The sequence below is a fragment of the Aulostomus chinensis genome, chromosome 16 (assembly GCF_037954235.1).
Source record: "Aulostomus chinensis isolate RoL2024-O1b breed Wild chromosome 16, RoL_Achi_v1.0, whole genome shotgun sequence".
Classification (NCBI taxonomy): domain Eukaryota; kingdom Metazoa; phylum Chordata; class Actinopteri; order Syngnathiformes; family Aulostomidae; genus Aulostomus; species Aulostomus chinensis.
The window spans coordinates 13,687,903-13,695,269 of NC_141335.1; positions in this window are offsets into that span (position 1 = coordinate 13,687,903).

Consider the following 7,367-nt stretch of genomic DNA (forward strand, 5'->3'; position numbering starts at 1 on the left):
CTAGTGTCCTGCAACCACCAGGCGCCGCTATGGTGAAGGGTTAGTACTGACATGTTAATGTTTATCAAGTTTGGGAAGTTTGAAACAGATCTGACTATGTGGGGAGGAGTTATAACAGTTTTTCTTTTCATGAGGAATGATCAAAATTCATGATATGACCACATATCATTGGCATTGCCAAGGGGACTAGTATGCACGTGATAAATTTGAAGATAAAGCCCTCTGGAGGAGTCCATCCATCCATGCATTCATCCATTTTCTTCCACTTATTCCTGTTAAGGGTTGCGGGGGGGGGGGGGGGGGGGGGCTGGAGTCTATCCCAGTGGGATAATGAGAGGCAGGGTTCCCCCTGGACAGGTCACCAGTCCATCACAGCACCAACACATACAGACTGACAACCATTCACACTCACAGTCACACCTACGGTCAATTTAGAGTATCAATCAGCCTCGTCCCCTCTTGATGTCTTTGGACTGTGGGAGGAAGTCTGAGTACCTGGAGAGAACCCACGCAAGCACAGGGAGAACATGGAGACTCACACAGAAAGATCCTATGCCCGAGCCAAGACTCGAACCCGGAACCTTCTTGCTGTGAGGCAACAGTGCGAACAACTGCACCACCGTGCCACCCTTTTTAAAGTGTGAACCCTTTAAATCCCTGAAAGTGGCAAGAAATTTGCTGAAATTTTGAGTGGCGGGCTTCCTGTTGGGATGAGTTAATGGCACCAATGGACTTTTGTTAGGTCTTTTTATGGTACACATCTACCAATATATCACCAGACATGAAATGTATTAAGTTTCATGAAAAAAATCAAGCAATCTGGACAGAAGTTATAACAGTCCTGTGTCATGACAAACATCAAGGTTTGCCAAAATGCTACAGCCTCACCGTGAAATGTAAAGTCACAGTTTTCAGTGTGATTTTTCCCCCAAAGTCTTTAGGGGGTGTCTGACCAGGTTTGAGCTGGATACGATCGACGAGCTAAATACAGGACATCTCAAGAGTATATGTCATTTCCTGTCACCACTAGGTGGTGCTTTGACTGAGAGTCAATATTGATGCTAAGAAGGATTCAGGGAAGGATGTTTATCAAACATGAGACGTTTGAACATGATCTCACTATGTAAGGAGGAGTTATAAGAGTTCCCAGGGGTCTCATACACACTCTCCAAATTTGAAGAGAATCAGATGAAGTCCCAGGAGGAGTTAGTTAAGGTAAGATCCCTTGAAATGGCAAAAAAATCAAGAATTCAAAAAAAATATTTTTGTAGGTCTTGAAATATTACACAAGCCCAAGTCTTGTACATATTGATGAAACAAAGGTATTTTTCCAGAATTTTTTTTAATGCATCCAGGGGGCACCATTCAGCTGTTTTTGCATAATGATTTATGAAACCCATAAAATATGTACATTATCACCTGGTTTCCTGAGGCTGCAGGCATAATAAGACTCTTAAAAATGTGATTCTTCATGGAGAGGAAAGGATAATAACAGTTCTTTACATTATAATAGGACTTTTGCACTGTCAAGTGTTTGGGCCCTAATAAAAACAAGAATAAACAAACAACTATAAAAGAAAATAATATGAAAATAATATCAATGATTAACATAATTCACTACATCATGTAATGCATGGAAATGTTAAAAAAAAGTGCAAAGGTCATTATTAAAGCATCTGAGGTTCTCTCCTGAGATACAACATCTTCTTGGTGTTTTGTGTTTATTTAAACCACTTTTAAATGCAGCATCAAAAAGTGGTTGTTAGTCTGTCCTCTTTTGGGCTGTTCAATAAAGACATGTGCAAATCATTGGCGTGCATCTCTCTTATCTCACACCAGAATCAGAAACATGTTTGTGGTTTCGGCCTCTTCTTGGCAGTTTCTCTCCTGCAGAATGATGGGGTCTCCCTTTTTTATTTCTAAGTTTGGAACTTCATCTACATTGGCTTGTCTGTCACTGTCTGCCACAGGGCTTTTGTATGAAATGAAAATTATACTCCCAGTGGGTAAATAGTTCATATTTGCACAGCTGGCCAAGCTGCATGGAAAGACTTGGAACTATTTGAACAACTAAACAATGTTCATTTGAAACTTATTAACGTTCTACTTCAGTTCAGGTCGAGGAAGATATTTTCAACGCTTAACAAGCACAGAGGGCAGCATTTGTTTTCTGTTGAGGAGAATTGCCTCGCTGTTTCATCCGTGAAATCACAATCACCATGCAGGACCCTATACCGCGTGGTACACAGGAAGAAATGTGGAAGCAAAAACAATGATCTGACGCCAGTTTGCTCTCTCATGTTCAAATATTTGCCCACATGTCAACCTTTGAGTAGATAAGTGCCCGAGATAGTATTGGTTTTTTGCTGTGTTATGTTATTATGGCAGATGTAATTATTTTCTTCTTTAACTGAATCTGTCTGGGGCTTAATGGACTGATCCTGATGGATTAGACTGGTTTCCTGTCCTTCCCTGCACCCCCAGTCGCACACATCTACAAGTGAGGAAACCGCTCCAGCACTTATGACTTATGAAGACAGTCATAATTCAGCATTTCCTTCAGGACAAGGAGATGCAGCCTTCTCACATGTGCAACAGTTTGGTGCGGCCGCCGTCACACACCCTCAGAGTTTTGAGTGTGTTGGTGGTCATTCAGACTTATGATGAACTTCCTGAGTCTCCTAATGTAAATCTGTTTACAGCAAATGCTTAATTTAAGTCACCATTATACATGACATAAAAGCTGTTTCCTTTTCAAGAAGTCAAATGAAATGTAAACAGATTAAATCATAGTCGTAGCTAATAATTACTTCCCTGTGAAAACCTTTACACCCTGTTTTAAATCAAATTCGCCAAATTGACATCTCTAAAAACATAAAAAAATGTCATGTACATGGACAGAATGGGTTGATCAATGAAGGAAAAGCTACAAATTTAGGGTTTGACTCAGGAACAAACATCATCACATAATCCCCCCACGCACACAAACACGCCTCCTTCAGCATCTTCGCTGGTTCCCAATAAAGAATCAAATTCAAGCTCCTCTTCGTCTGATATATAAAGCTCTCACTAATCTCCAAATCTCACGAATCTCTCCTGACTTTTCTCAACTCTGTTGCGGCAAAGGAGGAATGAGCTCCCTGCTTCTGTCAGAATGTCTGAGTCACAGTTCACCTTTCAGCGAGGACTAAAGACTCATCAGCTCAGACTACACCATAAATTTCTTCTTTCTTCTGAACGCAAAAACAACAAAAACTCCCTCAACATCGTTGATCTTTAGCGAGATCTTAACTCTAAAAGAATGCACAGCTGGTTCCACTTTTGTAAAAAAAAAAAAACAACAACAAAAAAGGCACTGTTGTAAGTCTGTGGACAAAAGCTTCTGGTAAATAACATAATGACATAATGTATTGTAATAGAACACCACCATACCCCCACCTGCCATCGCAGATCAGCTGAAGCTACCCTCTTGACCTCCATCAAGAGGACAAGCAGTGAATTTTAGAGGACAGATCCTTTGCCTTCACTGGACTCCCTCCCCTCACCTAACAGAAATTCTAAGTCACTCCTAGATTTCAAAAGCAAACTCAAAAACACTACTTTTCAGAGTGGCCTGGCTTACACTGAAACACTTGCTCATGCCGCTCTCACCGACACAGTCTGTTACTTTTTATTTCTGTTGCAAGGCCCCAAGTTTATATGGGTTGTCAAGTTGTTCAGCACTAATAGTTTTCCCTTGGTATTTTTCTTTGTACTTTTATAAACTGTCTTTTAGTTTCATGAAAGAAATGGGAAATAAAGCGTATCATTAGACACATAAAAATGCAAGAATGGTTTATTGTTTCTATTGAAGGTTTTTCCTTTAATTATTAATTACTTAGATTTTTGTGTCCAGAGAACTATGGCTGTAACTGTCTGCCATTGTTTAAGCTGTGGTCAGGCTTGTTTCTATGGTTCCTCAAGGAAACATCTCAGGCTCAATTTGTGGAGCAACTCTGCTGTTTTTCACCTAAAAGAGAATTGTTTTTCTCTCCTTGTATGTTTAGTCTTTTTTGTCAAATGGAGCTGGTGGTAAACGTCAAGCATGCAAGCACAGACAATGCAGGTGCAAATATTCCCTCCACATTTCATTAATCCAGGTAGAAAACCAAGGATTTGTAATCATCCCACATGCAATTTATCAAAAGTTCCTGTGTAAAATCACAGTTTCTCTCATGCCAGTGCCAGTTTGAACTATGACATCAGTTTTACCAGAAAGCCATTATAATTATTATTGACCTAAACTTCAGCTCAACATTCATGCAGTTCTAGATGTCAGATTTCCTTTATCTGAACAAGGCCAGCCTCTGTTTACCATGGTGACATAAAAGAGTGTGCTTATCGTAAACATTTTCTGTCAAGATTTTCATCATTTATTCCGTGCAACGTTAGTCCTACAGCTTTATCTCAAAAAGGGAGTTTATTACATTATGTTATACTTAATTTTATTCTGTTTTTGTCTTGTTATTTTTAATCCCACTAGTGGTTATATTGGATGAGCTCATTTGTTTTTACAAGAGAAACTATGGCCTCCGGTAACAATCGGCCACATTATGGTGCGTGCGCGAGGAGAAATGTAGCTGTGTCTGATGTCTGCGTAGGTGTGTGTCAAAGTAAAAAATGATGACAATGGGACACACTGTGAGAAGAACCTGTTATTTTCCTTTTCCTCCATGTATTTCCTTAATAGTCTACCGCTTTGGATATAAAACTCCGACATTACAGTATTCATGGAAAAAGAAGAAATGCAGTTATCCAAAGTATTTTTCCAAATTGAAATCAAACCCCTGTGGGGATACAGTCAAGGTGAGTTGGCTTATGAGTTTTGACAGCAAACCTCTTCAGGATTTCCTCCCCTCATTCACAGGTTGTGCGCGGTTGCCAGAGGCCAGCAGGTCAATGGTCAGGGCTGTAAGATATATCATTGTGCGACCTCTATCAAATTAAGTGACCATGAAATCTTGACAATGTGCGGTGTCATGCATTGCTGGGCGGATAATTGTTAAGCATTTCATCACGTGTGGTTTGGAGATTGAATGACGAGGTAATCTGTCGGAACTCAGGGGTGAATAACAAGTTTGTTAGCGACTCAGACTTTGATTTGAGTTTGCAGAACAACAAATTAGCTATTAATTACCCGATGTTGCTGCGAATATCAATCGCTGGGAGCACAACAGTTTCCCTGTGGACTGTTTGTGCTATTTGCATAGTTTATCTCTGAATATTGCATTGCGCACATCTTCTTCGATACCATGGTTTTAAGAACCATTTAATGTCACCTGCCTCAGTGTATTATTCTACTGTTTTGCACTTTCTGGTAAGATGTTTAACTGCCTTTTGTTGTGCATCCGCTTTGAGAAATTTCAATAAATCGAATAAATTTAATGTAATTTAATTCAACAATATTTCGGGTATGATGACAACAATACAGAGATACTCTCCAAAAGAAAATACCATATGGCCCACTCAAACCTTGAATAAAATCTCTGATCAAACGGACAAGAGTAAAATTAAGTATTTACCTTGATATATTTTTTTTAATTAATTGTACTGTATGTGGGCCCACTGCAGTGGAGTGCAAACTAATAATCCCTCCACAAACAAGTGACACTTTGAAAAGCAAAAAAATGTGAGAATTCAAATGTAAATAGTTCGTCGTTGTGCCCCAGTCCTGGCCGCCTAATACATCATGATAATGATTTATACATACATTTTCAATTTCAAAACTTCTTATGAACTTTTGGTAACATTGTGCCTCACTTGCGCTACCTAATATACCCCCAGGGGATTGAACATTAGTTTACGTCTTGGTTAGTTCTGATGGATAATCATTTCAGGTTTTATATATCTCTTGGCACATTTATGTTTTCTGGCCTCTCATCAGTTTGACATTTAGTGTAACAGTTGAAAAGGTTCACGGCTCTGCTGGATCACACCTCCCTCTGACCGTCACGCTGCAGGTTGGAAAGCAGACAAACAAGAAACCCATCAGGCGTTCAAGAAAATTCCTTTCAATTTCTGGGCATTTTTCTCTTTTCAGCACAAGTGTAATCCAGAGGTGATGAAATGCGTAATTACAGTAATACTTCACAAGGGAAATTATAACACTTTCTATTGACATAAACCAGGAGAGCTGCACTGAGAACACTGATGGCTTGAATTAAACTGCAAGCTTCCACTTCACCCTGACAAATGATTATGATTATCTACGCACCTGAAACCACTTTTCTTTATTTCAGGTAATGGCATCCTTCCTCAGGGAATAGCGCCAACCAAATTCCTACAATTTAATGGTGACAGTTGCCATCATTACAACCAGTGTTGTCCCAGTAACAGAATCGTGTTCCTATGTTCTTGTAGCCTGAGCAATGAGGACGTGACGTTTTTGTCATGTTTTGTTGCTGTACCTTGTTAAGTATCAAATCACAGTCCGTGCATGAGTTATTACCTTGCTGAGTTTCACCTTGTAGACAAATGATAGCTTTGCTTGAAAGCCACACAGGGATCTCACACTTCATACTTACCCTAAATCTTAGACATGAGAGCTTTGCCTTTTTAGAAAGTGCACCTCATTGACCTCACCATTTACCTTTCATCTTGCCCTTTTTTTCTCTTCAATTTTTTTTTTCATCCTCTGCTGTCCTGCTATTTGCTAATTTTTCCACCAATATTATTTTTGGAATTCAAATCATAGCTCCCTTCCATGAACTCTTGTTGCCATAGTAACAAGCACAGCGAACATGACCCACGATCTTAGGGACGCAGGTGGGGTGTTAAAAATGTCCTTGTACTTACACGTCTTTCAACACTAAAGCAGGAGCAGCAGAGAGGATTTAAGTGTGGCCATGACCCTGCTGATGGAGCGCTTCTGTGTGGTCAAACAGGGTCACAAGTTCATGGAGGTGTGAGGTTATTGGTAGTGACCGGGTGGCACATCCATCCACTACTAGGGCATAACACATCACTCTGGCAGCAGTAACTCTGTCATCCACCTGCTGTCACTGGTTGACTCACTTATTTATCCTTATGGTTCTCTTCATCCACGGTGTATGGTGTATATACAACAGTTTCAGCTCAGTAGCTACATGAAGCCATGCTTAAGATCATAAAGGGGCTGTGAGGAGGATAGAGACATTTAATGACATTAGTTGCTGTTGTACAGTCCAGTTTAAAAACTTTTCACAAATTAGAATTATCAGCCAGCAACAGCAACCACTTTTGCCAGGATTTGACCAAGCACACGAGCCCCATGGTATCATTTCGTCGACCCCTGCCAGGAGCGTTTCAGAAGCCAGATCTATCGATGATGCAATAATTACAAGATCACA